General features: G+C 39.2%; 1 long non-coding RNA gene across 1 annotated transcript in view; it reads left to right on the top strand.

Moving 5' to 3' along the window:
• LOC113894087 overlaps window positions 1-17,185 on the top strand; it is a 53,230-nt gene that overhangs the window by 19,318 nt on the left and 16,727 nt on the right. The gene's annotated exons all lie outside the window — the stretch shown is intronic.

Below are 17,185 nucleotides of genomic sequence, written 5' to 3'. Positions count from 1 at the left end.
AGAAGGAAATGGCAACACACTCCAGTATTCTTGCCTGGAGAATCCCAGGGATGGATGAGCCTGGTGGGCTGCCGTCTATGGGGTTGCATAGAGTCGGACACGACTGAAGCGACTTAACAGCAGCAGCAGCAGCAGCAGCAGCAGCAGCAGCAGAGACTATGTCTAGTAATGGTGCTGGTGGTGTTAAGTGGCTTCATTTGTGTCTGACTCTTTGCAACCCTATGGGCTGTAGCCCGCCAGGCTCCTCTGTCCATGGGATTCTCCAAGAAAGAATACTGGAGTGGATTGCCATTTCCTTCTCCAGGGGATCTTCCTAACCCAGGAATTGAACCAAGGTCTCTTGTCTCTTGCATTGGCAAGCAGGTTCTTTACCACTAGCGCCACCTGGGAAGCACTGATATCTGAATGCAGCCCTTTCCATGGCAAAGTGGTGTAGAACAGGAGCAGATGGCCTTGGCCAGAGCATTAACAGAGTGTGACAAGAATGTGAAGGTAAATTTAGACCAAATCAGAACAGAACCCATTCTCTCAGCTATACCCAGCAAATAATTGTCATCATATTGTGGTGAGGAGGAACTAGAAATTTACATCAAAACCCCTACTGTGCATCCTTTGTAATTTTTAAATTCATTTATGCCTAAATTAACTGTATAATAAGATAAATATATATTTAATTCTAGTTTCTGTTCAATCTCTTTGGACTAATCCATTTTTATTTTCTTACTCACTAAGTCCAACATAAAATTACCAGATCTTATTAATGCCATGCTGGCTGTTAAGATTCTGATGTCTCCAGAGTAGGCAGAACTAGTTGGTGGAACATTTCACATGATGCTGTCTTAGCCAGGTTAATTCCTTCCTGGGTATGCTACAAGATTCAACTAATACCTTAAAGCTAGACATAGATAAATTGGTCACATTTCCTGCCTAAAAGCTAGGAGAGAACAGTCATAAGCAAATGAACCTGGGTTGGCTGGATTTTGCCCTGAGAAGAGGGGATGTATAAATGTATATAGTACATATATAGTACATTTTTCTAAAGAAAAATGGGCCAGAAGGACTGTCTCAGCTGCCTGGAGAGGCAATCTCCACCTCTGCTGCTTGACAGCGAATCTTCTAATTAGAGAATCCAGTGATTCCCCCTTTAGACCTTACCCAAGTGGCTAAAATGCTCAGGAAGTCAAGCAGAGTTATTTATCCTTGTCAGTTAATGTTTATGGCTCACTCACTGTATGCTGGCCATTTTATTGACAAGGCAACTTTCTATGAACCATGCTCCTCAGGACGCTGAGGATTAATGGAGCAAAACAGAAGATTTGGCAATTTGGCACCTAGCAGGCTGGATATTCTTCTGCATTTCTCAGGATATGGAAAACTGCTGGGACAACGACAAGCCCATTTTCCATAGAGTTCTACTTGGTTTGCATTATTTTATATCACTAATTGTGCTCTGCATTTATCTGCCTACTATATATGCTTATCAACACATGTAAGAAAATATATCATAAAGCCCATTCTACAAAGGAACAAAACTGGAACCCATGTCAGAACTTACCAAATGCATTCATGAAAGCATGCGGATATATTTATGGGACAAGTTTGGATATTATTGAGAACTCTTAAATGATACAGACAAAGAGGTACCAGAGTGTTAGGACATAGAAGCCAAAGGTACCTTTTAGGTGATACAGTCAGATGTTTCTCAAATGTTTTTAAACAGTAGGACATTTTTTTCGATTGAAAGTTGATGCAGAAGCCCAGTATACAGAGGAAAGCTTTCCTGTATGAGGGTGAGGGGAAGGCCTTGCCTTCTTAATCTCCCCCGAGTCACTTCATAGAATTGGAGACAGTTAACAGGACCATTTGCAAATCCATCTGCCTGGCATTAGGAAGCTAAGTCTCAGAGGAGCCCTGGGGTGAGTAATCCAGGGTCACATTGTGCATAGTTTAAGGAATAACAGCTAGAACTTGGTTCTACTGACTCCAGGCCCATTACATCACATACTAGGAATGAGTTTTTCCCACATCGAATTATGTGGGATCAGTGAAGAAAGAATTGCATGCTTATTGCTGTTGCTTTTGTATAGATCTTTCTGTTTCAAGAAGGAGTTGAATGGCTAGAAGCGACCACATGCTTTTGCAACTTGGCCTTTTCTTCTGGTTTTGGGTGGAAGTCTACCTTACTTAGCTAAGAACGCAGATTCTTCCAGTCTTGTCTTAGGTAAGTCACTTATGCCTGTATGTACTGCCATGTTTCAGGGACTTGGAATGTTCAGAACAGTGGTGGATATATTGATAGGAAACTGACATGAATGAAATGTGTCAGGAGGGTTTGAACTATGGACTTCTGAACATTATTCCAGAGACTCCCAAGATGAGGGTTAGAAAGTGGATTCTGAATTATGAGGTTAAACAAGAAACTGTGTTAAAATTTCTTCAGCCCTATTGACAACTCCACAATTCACCCACCTGACTCACCAACATCTCAGCATCTGTGCTGGCCTCCTCCCTCTCCCTGAACCTCATGTGTCTTGGCTGGGGCTGACTTGTCTATTCCAGATGCCCTCCTCCTATGTCTCTTGTCCCTGATATCTTAATATTTCAAATCTCAAGTCTTCCTTAAAGCTTTTCAGATGCCCTTCTCAGCTCTCATGTCCCTTCTGCTATTCCTCCAGACTAGCACTTAGAGATTGCCTCTTATTAGAGTTCTTTGGTATATGTCTGTCTTCTGCTTTCTCAGTTGTGAAGGGCTAAGAAAGCTCTGGAAACGTGTCATATTCATAACATCAGGCAAAATGCTTGCCCATACCCCAGACTCCCAAAGGGCTGTTCAGTTGATGAGTTGTGTCTGACTCTTTGCGATCTGATGGACTATAGCATGCTAGGCTTCTTTGTCCTTCACCATCTCCTGGACCTTGTTCAAACTCATGTTCACTAAGTCAGTAATGGCATACAACTATCTCATCCTCCATTGTCCCCTTCTCCTCCTGCCTCCAGTTTCTCCCAGCATCAGAGTCTTTTCCAGTGAGTCAGCTCTTCACATCAGATGGCCAAAGTATTGGAGCTTGAGCTTCAGCATCAGTTCTTCTAGTGAATATTCAGGGTTGATTTCCTCTAGGACTGACTCATTAGTCAAATATAATTATGCAAAATATATAGAAATAGCCTTTTTGTCTTTTTTGATTACAAGTGACAAAGGGGTTATTAGACGGATAGTAGAGACAATCCTAATTATGGGAATGTTATAAAAAATGAGATTTTGAAATTTTATATTTACAAGTAAATAATGGGGATATTCAAGGAATTGAACCCATAAAAAATGTTGCCTGAATTTTGAGTATGTAGAACTTGAGTTGTTCAGCCTGTTTCTGTGGTTCTTTATTGAATTCTCCATTTTTAGAAATTATTTTTGAGCACTGCCTTCTCTAATTGGCATGTAATTTCTTGATTAGAGAATTTTTTTTAATTTTAAAAATTTTATCAAAATTTACTGTTTTACTGTTTCTGACTTTATTTTCCTAGGAATTATGAAGGTATAGACAGTTTATTTTACGTATCTAAATATACACATTATATATTTTATCTATCTATCTAGCATCTGTCTTGGAGAAGGAAATGGCAACCCACTTTAGTATTCTTGCTTGAAGAATCCCATGGACAGAAAAGCCTGTAGGCTCATGGTCTATGGGGTTGCGAAGAGTCAGAAATGACTGAGTGACTTAGCACAGCATCATCTGTCTGTCTGTCTGTCTGTCTACCTGTCAATCATCTATCTTTTTATTTATATGAGAAACAGGATCAAGTTTAAAAAACTGTCATTTTGCTTCTTGCTTGATTATAGAACTTAGTAGAAGGATAGTCAGTCACCTTGTTGGGCCTTCTGGAATAATTTTTCAAAATAGTATATGTTAATTTGTAACAAAAAAGTGTATGACATTATAATTAAGGGCATGAACTTTGGAGTTAGACTGCCTGAGTTTGAATCACAATTCCACTACTTCTCAATTGTGTGAACAAGGGCAAGTTGTTTAACTCTCTGTTTCCTTGATTGTAAAATGGGGATAACAATAGTACTTACCTTGCTGTACTTTACTTGCTGTAAAGACTAAATGAGGTAATATTTTAACTGCTTAAAATAGTACCTGGAACTAGTTATATCATATAAGTGCTAGCTGTTATTATTCTAGAACCCTCTTTTTGACTCTCCCTTCCTACCTCTCTCCCCATGATATGCTCTTTGGTATGTTCTTGAGTATCAGTTATGTGGTTGAGATGAGCATTAGTAAATATAGGCATATGCACCTCAAAGAACACTACATTTTACTTCTCTAGAGTAGGTGTTAATGCTGATGAGAAAGTTCTTGTATCAAGAGTATTGTAGAAGTGCTGATGACCCTGCTCATAACTGGGAGTAGAATATATGAAGGAGTAATTAGAAACACAGTCCCTGCATTCAGGAAATGTTCTGATAACACAGTATGGGCTTTACTGTAGGCAACTTTGGTGTTTTATTAAGGTATAAGCAGAACTGCATATCTCAAACAGCCATTCTAGATTGCAAGGTTTGCTGATGCTAAAGAAGTGCAAATATATACAATTAATGGATGAATGATAGGGAGAATTGTTTGCTGAATCAGCCTTACACTGAGTTGCATCTGATTGATCATGTTTACAGCTCTCTGGAAAACAACAAGCCTCCTGCATGTACTGAGATAGTTTTAATGATCCCATTGGTTGCCATCAGTCTGCATAATAAGACTCACCTTCATGGACCTTTTCCCTAAGTTTTGAAACTCTGCAGGTTTTTTCCTTACCCTTTTTATATTTCTAAAGTGTGTGTGTTTAGTAGAGAGATGCTCCAAATTGTACTTGCTGTGCTTGATTGGACATGTGGCTTTTCCACTTTGGGTTTTAAATAGATTTGCAGATTTAGGAGTCTGCAGACTACCTACTGCACTTAACCAGATAATTTAGCACCCACCAACACAACATAACATAACATCCAGTTATGTTTTCTATGCTTACTCATAGATATAAATCCAAATTATATGTTTACTTTTATTTTTAATATTAATATTTACAGAAACAGAATTATGGATCCTTCATGCATAGGGTCAGCCAAGGCAAGAGAAAAGTAAGAAGAAATGGAATATATATATAATATATACTTATATAATTTTCTTTTTTTTTTTGCATCATAAAATCATGCCGTGACTAAGGAGCCTGGCAAGTAGTCGCAGGGGAAAAATAGGCAAATGCCAAATACCTGAATAAAAAACAAAGACCTCACATAAATATTCAGACATCCTGTCTCCATAGTATCAGATAACCAGATAGGTGAAAATATCTGCATAATGGACTGAGTATTCTAGATTTTATCTGACATGTGATATCATTTAGGGATAAACTGGACTGTAAATAATTAAATTAGCTCTTGGAAGTCTCTAGTGCTGTCTTCTGTGTGTGGGACCCAAGAAGCTATAGGAAGGTTAGCAGATGACCTAAACGCATTTAGCACTAGGTGGTCTCTACTTATCTACTCACCTTGTTGCTATCACTTTAAAGAACGGCCCTACTAAGTTAATTTCATCTCAAAAGATAAACAATTTCTCCCAGAAAATAATTTGCTAACAATTCGCAGTCGGACACGACTGAAGCGACTTAGCAGCAGCAGCATAATATAAAAATTATTATATAATAATAACATAATTATGAGATTATAATAATATAAAAATGTCTGGCAGAAATTTGGTTTTGTTTCTAGAAGAAATCGAGGATAATTTTTATTGTTACCTGGGCTTCCTATGAAAGCTGACCGTGAGTGTTTCTTAGGCGGTCTGAGCCTGGGTACCTTCCTAAGTCATGTAGGTGTAACCATACCAATTTTGGAGTTGTTATGAGGTTAAACAAGAATCTGTGTTAAAATGAGATGATTTTGACCATTATTATGTGTCTGGATCTGACACATAATAAATGTTCAACAATGGTAGCTGCCCAGGGGTGGTATCACACACCTGGGCCATTGACAAAGCTTTGGGCTAGTGTAGTATAACTGCACTCAATCATACAACAGCTGTAGCATGAGCGTTTGGTGCTATTCTCACCCACTACTGAGTCAAGTATGTTTTATTTTTAATAACTGGGACTTGAGGGTGCTCCAGTCTGCAGAGTCTTCTGTTGAGAATGCTCCACTAAAGGGCTCTGTCCTTGAGGGAGCTCAATTTAATAGTTGATAGCCCTTCTGTTATTCTCTGCTGCCCAAAGGAATTTCCCTCTCTGCTCCTAGAAGAGGTAAGAGAGGCAGATGCAGTGTTTTATCACATTGGGAAATGATTATTGAAGGTAATGCTTACCACTGCATGATTTAATTTTCCAACTTGCCAAGGACTTAGAGGAATTTAAACTTCTAAGTAGTTCCATGTAGCATATGTTTTTTCTATTTAAATTAATGATTGGGGGGATGGATGCCATATGTAGGTAGGTCACTTGTACCTATATGTACTGCCATGTTTCAGGGACTCGGAATGGTCACACCAGTGGTGGATATATTGCTAGGAAACTGACATGAATGAAATGTGTCGGAAGGGTTTGAGCTATGGACTTCTGAACCTTGTTCTGGAGAATCCGAAAATAAAGTTTAGAACATGGATTCCGAATTGTCTTTCCTGCTAGAAAGGAGTACAGTGAAAGAGGCCTTATTGTCACTGTGGAGACCTACTCCCATCACCCTTTCACTGCGAAGAGCAGAAGAATAGAATCTTAGCTATGCTCCAGTTTCGAGACCAAAACTAAACTGCTTATTTTATCAGAGAAAACTTAACATGAAGAATTGCTGGGCTTCCCTGGTAGCTCAGCGGTAAAGAATCTGCCTGCCAATGCCAGGGATACAGGTTTGAGCCCTGGTTTAGGAAGATCCCACATGCCTCTGAGAAACTTATCCCTTGGGCTGCAATCCCTTGAGCCTGTGCTCTAGAGCCTGGGAGCTGCAACAAGAGAAGCCACTGCAATGAGGAGGCCCTGTCCTGTAACTAGAGAGTAGCCTCTGCTCTCCGCAACTAGAGAAAAGCCCTCTCAGCAACAAAGACCCACGCAGCCAAAAATAAATACGTAAAAATTGCTAATTTGGTATCAATGAATTAAGTGAAGTGAAGTCGCTCAGCCGTGTCCAACTCTTTGCGACCCCATGGACTATAGCCCATCAGTCTCCTCCCTCCATGGGATTTTCCAGGCAAGAGTGCTGGAGTGGATTGCCATTTCCTTCTCCTGGGGATCTTCCCGACCCAAGAATCGAACCTGGGTCTCCCGCATTGCAGGCAGGCACTTTACTGTCTGAGCCACCAGGGAAGCCTTAGTTCATATATCAATGAACTAAGAATGCCCCAAATGAACACTAATGCAGTCCCTGTCCATAAGGCTGGTTTCATGTGTATGTGACCGCTGCATTTCCACGAGGTCTTTCATTTAGAAGGGCATCATACTTGGTTTGCTACAGTCCATGGGGTTGCAAAGAGTTGGATGTGACTTAGCGATAGAGCATGCATGCTTGACTTAATGCTCTGCTGTTGCTATCTTGGAATTCTTAATAATTTTTAAACAAGGGTATAACATTTTCATTTTTCACTGGACTCGACAAATTATGTAATTCATCCCACCTGCAGGAAGAGGCAACCACCTTTAGGCATGGGAAACAAAGGGAAGAAGCTGAGATTATGAAACAAAAAATTTATGAGGTGTGGATGCCACTTAGCAGTGGTGTCTCTGAGTTCAGAGAATAGACCCTGAGAGTCTGGAGCATAACCTTTGAGAATGGGTGCTGGCTGCCTCACACCAGAGTCTTGGAAGGAATGCCAAGGTGGGGTCAGAATCTCTGAGGTGGCATCATGAAGCTGGTTGTGTCAATGTTAGAACTTCAGACTTCTACTGCTAGAAGGGATTGCTACCGATGGTTTGCAGAAGTATTGCTCAGTGATGCCAATAAAGCCAAAGGCCAAGAGGAGAAGGATTCAAGGAGAAGGAGATTAAGGAAGCAGACAAAACGAGGCAAGCCCCTCTCCCTTCCCCAGTCTTCCCATCTTCCCCTTGGCATCTTCCCCAGAGGCAGATTTTAGCAGGCATCTAGCTGGCAGAGTACCACTGTGGGCTATAGCATCCTCATTCTAGAGTCATGAATGATGTACAAAAAGGTGCGCATGGAGGGAGAGCTTAGTGGCTTTCACAAGCAGAGCAGTAAGAGACTAGGAGAGATGTACAGCATGTCTCAAGTCTCTCTGCCCTCCCAGTGGCATTGGCAGTAGCCAACAGGATCTGTTTAGGCAGATCTTCTGATGGTCATACGAACCCTCAGAAGACTCAGCTAACATGACCTTTCCAAGTAGACTTAGAATATTTGTAGCTTCATTTTAACCCATGATACATAATTCTGATTCAGATGTGTGAAATGTTTCGATGCACACGTGTTTTTAAAGGGGAGGGAATAGCTCACTGTGCAGAATATAAACTTTCCTATGAGTGCTTCCTGGAAGGAAACTTTTAAGTAAACATCAGACGTCAGACTTCTCTCTCTGTCTTCTCTCCAGCTTGGAGTTGTGCTTGTGTCAGTGATTGGGCAAAATTTGATAAACTTTACATTTAGTACATTTAGTACAGTTATAAAATTTGCTCAGTTAAGGTAAGGATTATTATTTCATTTCTTTATTTGTTTGTTTTTTAAAGATTTTTACATGGACCAATTTTTAAAGTCTTTATTGAATTTGTTATAATAGTGCTTCTGTTTTATGTTTTGTTTTTTTGGCCTCGAGACATGTGGGATCTTTGCTCCCCAACCTGGGATGGAAACCGCACCCTCTGCATCAGAAAGTGAAGTCTTAACCATCAGGGAAATTCCTATCACTTCATTTTAAGTGAAAAAAATTTTGTGTGGAAGGATTCAAAATTCCCATGAGAAGGTCACCCTCCAAGGATTGGGTGTGTATTTTTTCTTGCCGCATCTCACTGAGCTGTTCCACACCTCCCAAATTACTCTGGTGGCCCAGGCTGTAGCAATAGGAGTTCTGCTCTATAGGTTCGGTGGCAGAAAGGAAATTAGGTTCTGTGCTAGCTCTTCACAGGCTTCCCAGGTGGCACTAGTGGTAAAGAACTCATCTGCCAGTGCAGGAGACACAGGTTCAATCCCGAATCTGGAAGATCCCCTGGAGGAGGGCAGGGCAACCCACCCTAGTATTCATGCCTGGAGAATCCATGGACAGAGGCTCCTGGAGGACTATAGTCCACAGGGTCGCAAAGAGATGGACATGACAGAAGTGACTTAGCATGCACATAGCTCTCTATAAGAGTGGTATCTTCACCATCCATCCCTTTCCCTATACGCTTTACCATCTGAGCCACGAGGGAAGTCTTTCCCTATACGCTTTTAAAAAAACAATGTATATATGTTTTAAGGCAAAAGAGTTTCATCATAATGATGATGTCAACCAAGGTAACTATGAATTTTAGCTTAAGCTTACCTTCACAAGGCTTGTTTCTCCTAAGGCTACCTTCCTAACAGCAGCTTTGAAAACTGGATAAGTCTATGGTTGCTAAAGAGCCAGAGGTACAACTAATGTTTGAGGGATAGGGAGAGTCTGGGATAGAATTGTTTTTTCAGAGTTGTTTGCAAATGAAGAACAAGGATAGAATTCGTTCCTATATGTGCCATCTATCATCAACCACCATCTTCATCAGAGAGGAGTGGAAGGCACCTTATAATAGAAGTCAAACTTCTGCCTTGAGCAATTTGGCCAGGCCCAGATGACACGCTCAGCTTAGAGCTGCCATTAAGGGGACAAGCAGGAAGGCTGACAGGTTAACTTGATATGCTTGATTTCAACATCATTGTTGGATCAAGGGCAGACACTGCAAGGATGCTGAATTCAGAGAAGTCATTGCTTACAAAATGCCAAAGGTAAGGTCTGAACAAAAATATCTAGGAGAAACCCATATGTGAAATGCATTTTCTTCATAAAGCACACAGTTTACCACAAAGCACAGAAGAATAAAGTCACCCTTCCCGCTGGTTTGCTCGCTTCTCTTTCATTTACCAGCAAGGATCCCCAAATTATATAAACATGTAAAGGTTTTGGTGCTCTTCTGGAGAAGGGAAGAAAGACCCAGCTGAATCAGCTTCCTAAATGACTGCATTATTTTACCCTGATGGCTTTAATTAGAGAAAAATAACTGCATTGAGACCATCTGCATATTCATAATGTAGAACATATGACTGGTTTTCAGGATTTTTGAAAAAGAAAATGCATTAATAACCATGCTTCTTTCCATTCATTTCTCACATTCCAGGCTATTTCTTTGAAAAATAGTGTATTTGAAAAACCTGTTTACTCTTTACACGGGCCAAATGTTCTCATTCCTTTAGGCTTTGCCTGTTGTGTCTGCTACTATTATACATTTCAGCAACAAATGCTAAGACAGAATATGGTTGTTTATGAGGAAGAATGCCCCATAAGTGAGTTCATAATGCTTTGTAGATGTGTATTTATATTAACACATTGTCTTTCGTTAGGCATAACTTATTGGAGTTGTATTAATGGAAAGTCCTGCTAGAATTTCCTGAGAGTATGATGAGGACTCAAGCCAAGAAGGGTGTGTAGTGTGTGTGAATAGGGGCATGTATATGTGCTTGTGCGGATGAGGGTGTGTATATCTTAGGATATGGCAGTGCACATCCAGTTTTGACCAAGTGACATAATCAGCAATCATGAAAACTAAAATGATTAAATTTACAGAAATTGTTTCAGACAATGTTATACTAGTAAGAAAATAAGAATTTTTGAATTTTAAATTCTTAATGACATATAAAACAATCTCTAGTAATATCAGAGGAAAATGAAAAAGCGATAAAACTTTCAGGGTTTTGTTGTCTGGCTTTTGGGTAGTCACTGGATCAATAAATCCAATTCCTACTATAAGGTAACAAACAACCAAAGGAATTAACTATTTTTAAAACAAAGCAGAAAAAGGTGTAAACGGGGGGAAAAGATTAGAAAAGAAATGAAATTGTACTCCTCTGAGACCAAGATGCCATGTTTGTAAAGCAGCAGTAAAAAGAAACTAGTGAAACAAAAATTAGATGGCAGAGTCATGTATGTTGTGAAGAATTGGAGCAAATCCACCTGCTCCCCGGGAGGCTGCCGTGATGCACGTGTGTCCTGTGGACACGGAGCATCTTGGTTACTCTTGGTCCTCCGAAGGCTCTCTAAAGCCCCCAAGGGCTTAAAGATACAATCTCTTTCTTATGGTTTGCCATACTTCTTCGAATTTGGCAAGAGGCCTTAGGAGCTTGCTAGCTCAGATGAAATCATCTATAACTTCTTGTCCAGTTTTCAGATAGAAAAGCCAATAGTATTTGGATAAGACATTTTTCATTAAAAAAAAATACTCCAAGGCAGTGATTGACATTAAAATAAACAAACTGCTTATATCACAGTTATGCCAGAGTCTCTGTTTTGCAAGAGGAAATGATCTGACACTTCCATTTATTAGTGAGGGCATTGGAGATTTCCAGTCATTCTCAAAATCTACTGTGATGACGATCAAATTGGGAATGGTCTTGCTGTCAAGGACATAGTAAATGAGTGACTTCTTTCTCAAGGAATTGACTTAATTAGAATGAATTTTCTCTTTTTTCCCCCTTCTAGTTAGAAAATCACACTTGTGATTAGACAAATATCCTGTTTTGATACAGACTGTATTAACTTAGTTCGGTTGTCATAGCTCTTTGAACAGTAAAAAGGATGTCATCTATGTTTTTATCTGTCTTCTAATTTCTAATAAAGATGATACAAAGTTAATCACTTACATATGGTTTTGAAATTTCCTTCGTATTTACTGTCCTTATATCTTACTTAAAAATTCCCTCTGCTTTCCTTTTTACTGTGAATATCAAACTTTCTCACAATGAATTCCATCTGGTGTTTCTTGCGCATATAGTGGTGTAATATGAGTATTCTTTTTGCTCTGGGCCCCCTATTGCTTTATTTATCCTATTCATGACTTTTCTCTCTATGAATTATCTCTCAATTATAGCTGATAAAATTGTCCCCATTCTTTTTCAGGGTACAGAGTATACTTAGATGTAGCAAAGCCATGTTTTAATAAAATACGGGCAATTCAATCAGTGTGACTCTCTTCCTCTTTCTTTTTAAAAATTTGCTTTGTATTCATGCCAATCCAGAAGTGAACCTGGAAGATCTCCTAATAACTGTTTTCCTTTACTTACTGATTTGTGATAGAATGTGATATACATCTTTTGGTTCTGTGCTTTTAATAATTCCTTAAAAACCTCCACTAAATCAACTATTTAATATGAAGTAATGCAAATATTTAAAATAAAATTTCCCTGTTCTTTTATTGTGGTCAAATACTTGTAACAAACTTCACCATTTTAACCACTTTAAGTATATAGTATTAATTAGTACATTCACATTGTTGTACCATCATTACCACCATTTGTCTCCAGAACCTTGCCATCACCCCAAATTGAAACTGTGTGCCTGTTAAACAACTCCCCATCTACCAGTCCTTGTTGTTCACTAAATTATGTCAGACTCTTGGTGACCCCATGGACTGCAGCACACTAGGCTTCCCTGTCCTTTACTATCTCCTAGAGTTTTCTCAAACTCATGTCCATTAAATCGGTGATGCCATCCAACCATCTCATCCTCTGTCACCCTCTTCTTCTCCTGCCCTCAATCTTTCCCAGTATCCAGGTCTTTTGCAATGAGTCAGCTCTTCACATCAAGTGGCCGAAGTATTGGAGCTTCAACTTCAGCATCAGTTCTTCCAAAGAATATTTAGGGTTGGTTTCCTTTAGGATTGACTAGTTTGATCTCCTTGTAGTCCAAGGGAGTCTCAAGAGTCTTCTCCAATACCGCAATTCCAAAGCATCGATTGTTTGGTGTGAAGCCTTCTTTATGGTCCAACTCTTACATCTGTACATGACTACCGGATAAACCATAGCTTTGACTATGCAGACCTTTGTCGGCAAAATGATGTTTCTGCTTTTTAATATGCTGTCTAGCATTGTCATAACTTTCCTTCAAAGGAGCAAATGTCTTTTAATTTCATGGCTGCAGTCATCATCCACAGTGATTTTGGAGCCCAAGAAAATAAAATCTGTCACTGTTTCCCCCTCTCCCCCATCTCTATGCCATGAAGTGATGGGACCAGATGCCTTGATTTTAATTTTTTGAATATTGAGTTTCAATACAGCTTTTTCACTCTCGTTTTTCACCCTCATCAAGAGGCTCTTTAGTTCCTCTTCACCAAACTGTGTACCTATTAAACAACTCCCCATCTGCCCAGCCCTTGGTAACCACTATTTTACTTTCCATCTCTATGAATTTGACTATTTTGGGTGCTTCATATAGTGGAATCATATGATATATATATATATATATTTTTTTTTTTTAAATGTATGTTTTCCCTTTTGAATGGATTTAACAGCATTAAGGAGATGAACTGGACTCCCCAAACTGGTCCTGCACTTACCTTCAGTTTCCAGCTCTGTCATCACGAGAGAGGTCAAACTTAATGCCATCAAAATTTATTTCTGAGGGCCTTGTAAGTGGGTCAGCACTGAAAACGTAAGATGGTCTGGACAACCCATCTTTATTTAAATTAGATTCTATTCGGCAGACGTTACCCTGCCAGCCCAACCCTTGACCAACACTGAGTCAAGTTATGTAAGTTAAGGAAATCAAAATATATTGTAGTAATTAATTAACTGAAATTATTCCCTCTGTATCTTGCATGTGTGTGTGTATACACTGATGAAAGGAAATGATTTTTTGTGGTAACATTAATAACTAATTTCTGTAAGTCATAGTACAGATCACAAAGACTTTTTCATACTTTCCTAACAAACATGGTTAATGTTTACTAATTAGCTTATTAATGTTTATTCCCACATTTAGATGCTGTAATTCAGGCTCAGTGAGATGAACTCCCTCCCATTCACAAGGCTAGTGAGTGGTGCTACTGGGCTCCAGCGCAGTCCCACTGTGTAGGCTCCATCTCCCTCTAGCTTCCTAATTACCCCCCAGTGGCACAGGAAGCTGTGTCTGGGCTGTGTGCAGTCCCAGTCTGATGCACTAATCAGCAAATGCAGTGCTCTCCTTTTAATTTGATCTTCCAAAAGACTTTTCCCTGTGTCCAACACTCTTAAGCACCAGACAGTTGACCTACACATTGTGAGGCTCTGGTGAGGGTCAGAAACTTCCCATGTCCAGCAAAGAGCTCCTGGCAGGCTGCAGCAATTAAGGATCAGGAACTCTTTTTCTCTCACCAAAACTGGGTCACATTACAGATAGTGGGGAGAGATAGTGTGGAACTAGTTCCGAGTGGCAGCTGACCAAGTTCTGCTGCTGGCAACAAACGTGGAAAATGGCTTTATGGTAAAGTCCAACGTGAAACTGCAAATGATTAAAATAATAATGAAAAATGCTGCCAACGGTGTTTATAAAAAAACACTTTCAAATGTGGGGAACATCGTGTAAAGCATATTGGGTTACTCTGTGGTCTTTGAACAGTGTCTCTGTGCCTGGTCTGTACAGGAATCACAGTGAAAGGGCAGAAGCAGAAACCTCAGCTCTGTGCTTTCTTAACTCTTGGAGCCTCACATTCTCAAGAGTATTGTCAGAGTGGTTTCAAGTTTTTTGTTTTTGTTTTTTTAAACGGAGCTTGGCAGAGCTGTAGAAGCAACCCTTGCTGGACAAGTCTGCTGGCAGAGCTGTGTTCTGCTGGTCGTGCAGGGCTGCCAGGTCGGGGAGCATGCCCAGCTGTGCAGACACCTCTCTCAGCCCCTCCTCCTGGTCTCCTATTTTCCAGAGCACTTTGATCCTCTCTCATTTCCACTCCAAATTGGTCCCTGTGTATACTGTGTCAATTGGCACACTTCTATTAAAGAAATATTTTGCTAATAATATCCTAGCTGTTTTGAATTCTCCACAGCCTCTTCTGTCCTATCTGTGCATAACGGTGATTGTTCTAAATCCTATCATTTAATCTTGCCAATATGAGCTCAACTGGTTCATTTTCTGTTCAATTTGTTTATCACCAAACATCGTGAGTCCAAAGAGTTCAAAGGTTTGCAAAAAGCTGTTTTTATTAAATACCATTTTCTGTTAACAATTTGAAAGATAATTATTAAAAAATGTTTATAGTGGTTTGGTAATTTGTTAATGTACTAATTTGCCCAATGTGCTTAGGCAAATTGAAATAGTTTGTAATTTGAAAAAGCAAATCTTATCACAAGATACTTTATTTATTTATATTTATTGGATTATAGTTGCTTTACAATATTATGTTAGTTACCTTCATGGAATGGCTCAAAATACTCTTTGACTAGCTGTGCTCCACTGGACGAGTTGCTAGACATTTCTGGACATCTATTCTGCATCAAAAATACAGAGTGAAGACTTTCACTTGCTTCCAGGCATTAAAATGCAGCAGTTTTATAAATTTATAAAACAAAAAGCAAACTTGAGCTATTGCCTGAGGACTCCTAGCAGTTACATTTCAGATGCTCTTGGCTGTGTGTTTCTAGAAATCAATTTTCTCTTTTGTCCTCTTTCAACTTATTTTGAAAATCAGTCTCTGGATTTCTTCTGTCTCCTTTCCACTGCAGCCCAGCTCCACTTGTTTATTTCTGGAAGCCAGCAGCTTCTAAACTAGCTTTGAAACAAAACTCTATCAGCTACCAAGATCTGCATGTGAAATTTCAGCAAGGGGATTTCATAGAAGAGTAACTTTTAAGGCAGTTAGCTTCTATCCTTTGTTTTCTTTTTCAGACCACTGAACCATTGTCAGATACAAAATTTCTGTGTTTTGTTTGAATTGGGTGACTTGGTTTACATGCATATTTTATCATTATACATTAACTTTATCTGGAACACGATTTTATAAGAGTTCTGTTTGAGTAAGAATGTTTCTATTATGCCTAGGCCTCTTTTATTCCTATGGAAATATGCTTTCAAATGTTATAGTGGAAGTCTCTTGGAAAATAGGATTAAAATGAAAGCATCTCATTCTGAAAGCAACTTTTCAATAATACTATGTGTAAGACTTTGATAAGGTTTTTAGGCTTTTTCTATCTCATAGGATGGTTTATAGTTTGAGAGAAAATTCTATTCCCTCGAGGCAGGATACTTTTATATTTCATAAAGGAAGATATCTAGACTTTAAATTCAGTAGCTTTGGATTTTAATCTCATGCTGCCCTTAGCTGAATGATCTTAGACAAGTCATTTGGTCTTTTTGAGCCTCAGTTTTTTACCTGTAAATTGAGGACAGTAATAATTACTTCCCAAGATTAAAGCTAAATGACATCTAACCTACAGGAGGCATTAAAGAAATGGCTTTAGGATGAATGCTTTTCTGTTAAGAGATGAGAGAGATTTTAGTTCTGCTAGCCTCAGGGTATTATTTTTTCTTTTGTACTTGAAGTAAAAATTCACTGGCTACAATTGTGCCATTTAACTATCACTTAATAAATTTGGCTTTAAATGATATCTACCAGTGGTTTTCTTCATCCCTTTTATCACAGCCTTAGCCTTCTTAAAAATTAACTGTCAGCAAAGCAAGTCAGTAATGTAGCGGATACTTCTTTTTTTTTAATCTCAAACAATACTACCAGTATATAGTCTGCGTTCCCTTTATATGCTCCATTTGCTTATTTGATGGTTTTCAGAACCTGAATCAAAAGCATTTCTCTCTTTTTATCCCCCTCTCACCTCCATGTATTTCATTTTTCCTCTCATTCAACATTTATTTATTGAATGTCGTTACTGGCCAGACACTGTCCTAGGCCCTGTGGTGAAGCCCTGAACAAACTAGGAGGCCTGCTTTAAATGAGAAGCTCAGAGAGGATGGCATTTAGGCCGAGCATTCTTGAGAATATTTAATATGACATAAATTTCTACTGAAGGCAATCATTTTTCTGGAATGTAGAGCCTGCAATATGATGTAAAGTATGTACATAAACAGTTATGTAATCTCTTTTTCTCTCTGTCTCTCCGACTAGATACCTAAACAAATTCTGATTAGTAGGGGCCTTTCAGGAGGCCATGGAGAGAAGGGAAATCTAAAGATTATATTCTGGACTGATAAGGAAAAAGGAAGGGCAGAAAGTCTCAATA

The sequence above is a fragment of the Bos indicus x Bos taurus genome, chromosome 6, assembly GCF_003369695.1.
Source record: "Bos indicus x Bos taurus breed Angus x Brahman F1 hybrid chromosome 6, Bos_hybrid_MaternalHap_v2.0, whole genome shotgun sequence".
NCBI lineage: Eukaryota > Metazoa > Chordata > Mammalia > Artiodactyla > Bovidae > Bos > Bos indicus x Bos taurus.
Note: the sequence above shows the minus strand (reverse complement) of the source record. Positions and strands in the feature narration are given on the sequence as shown.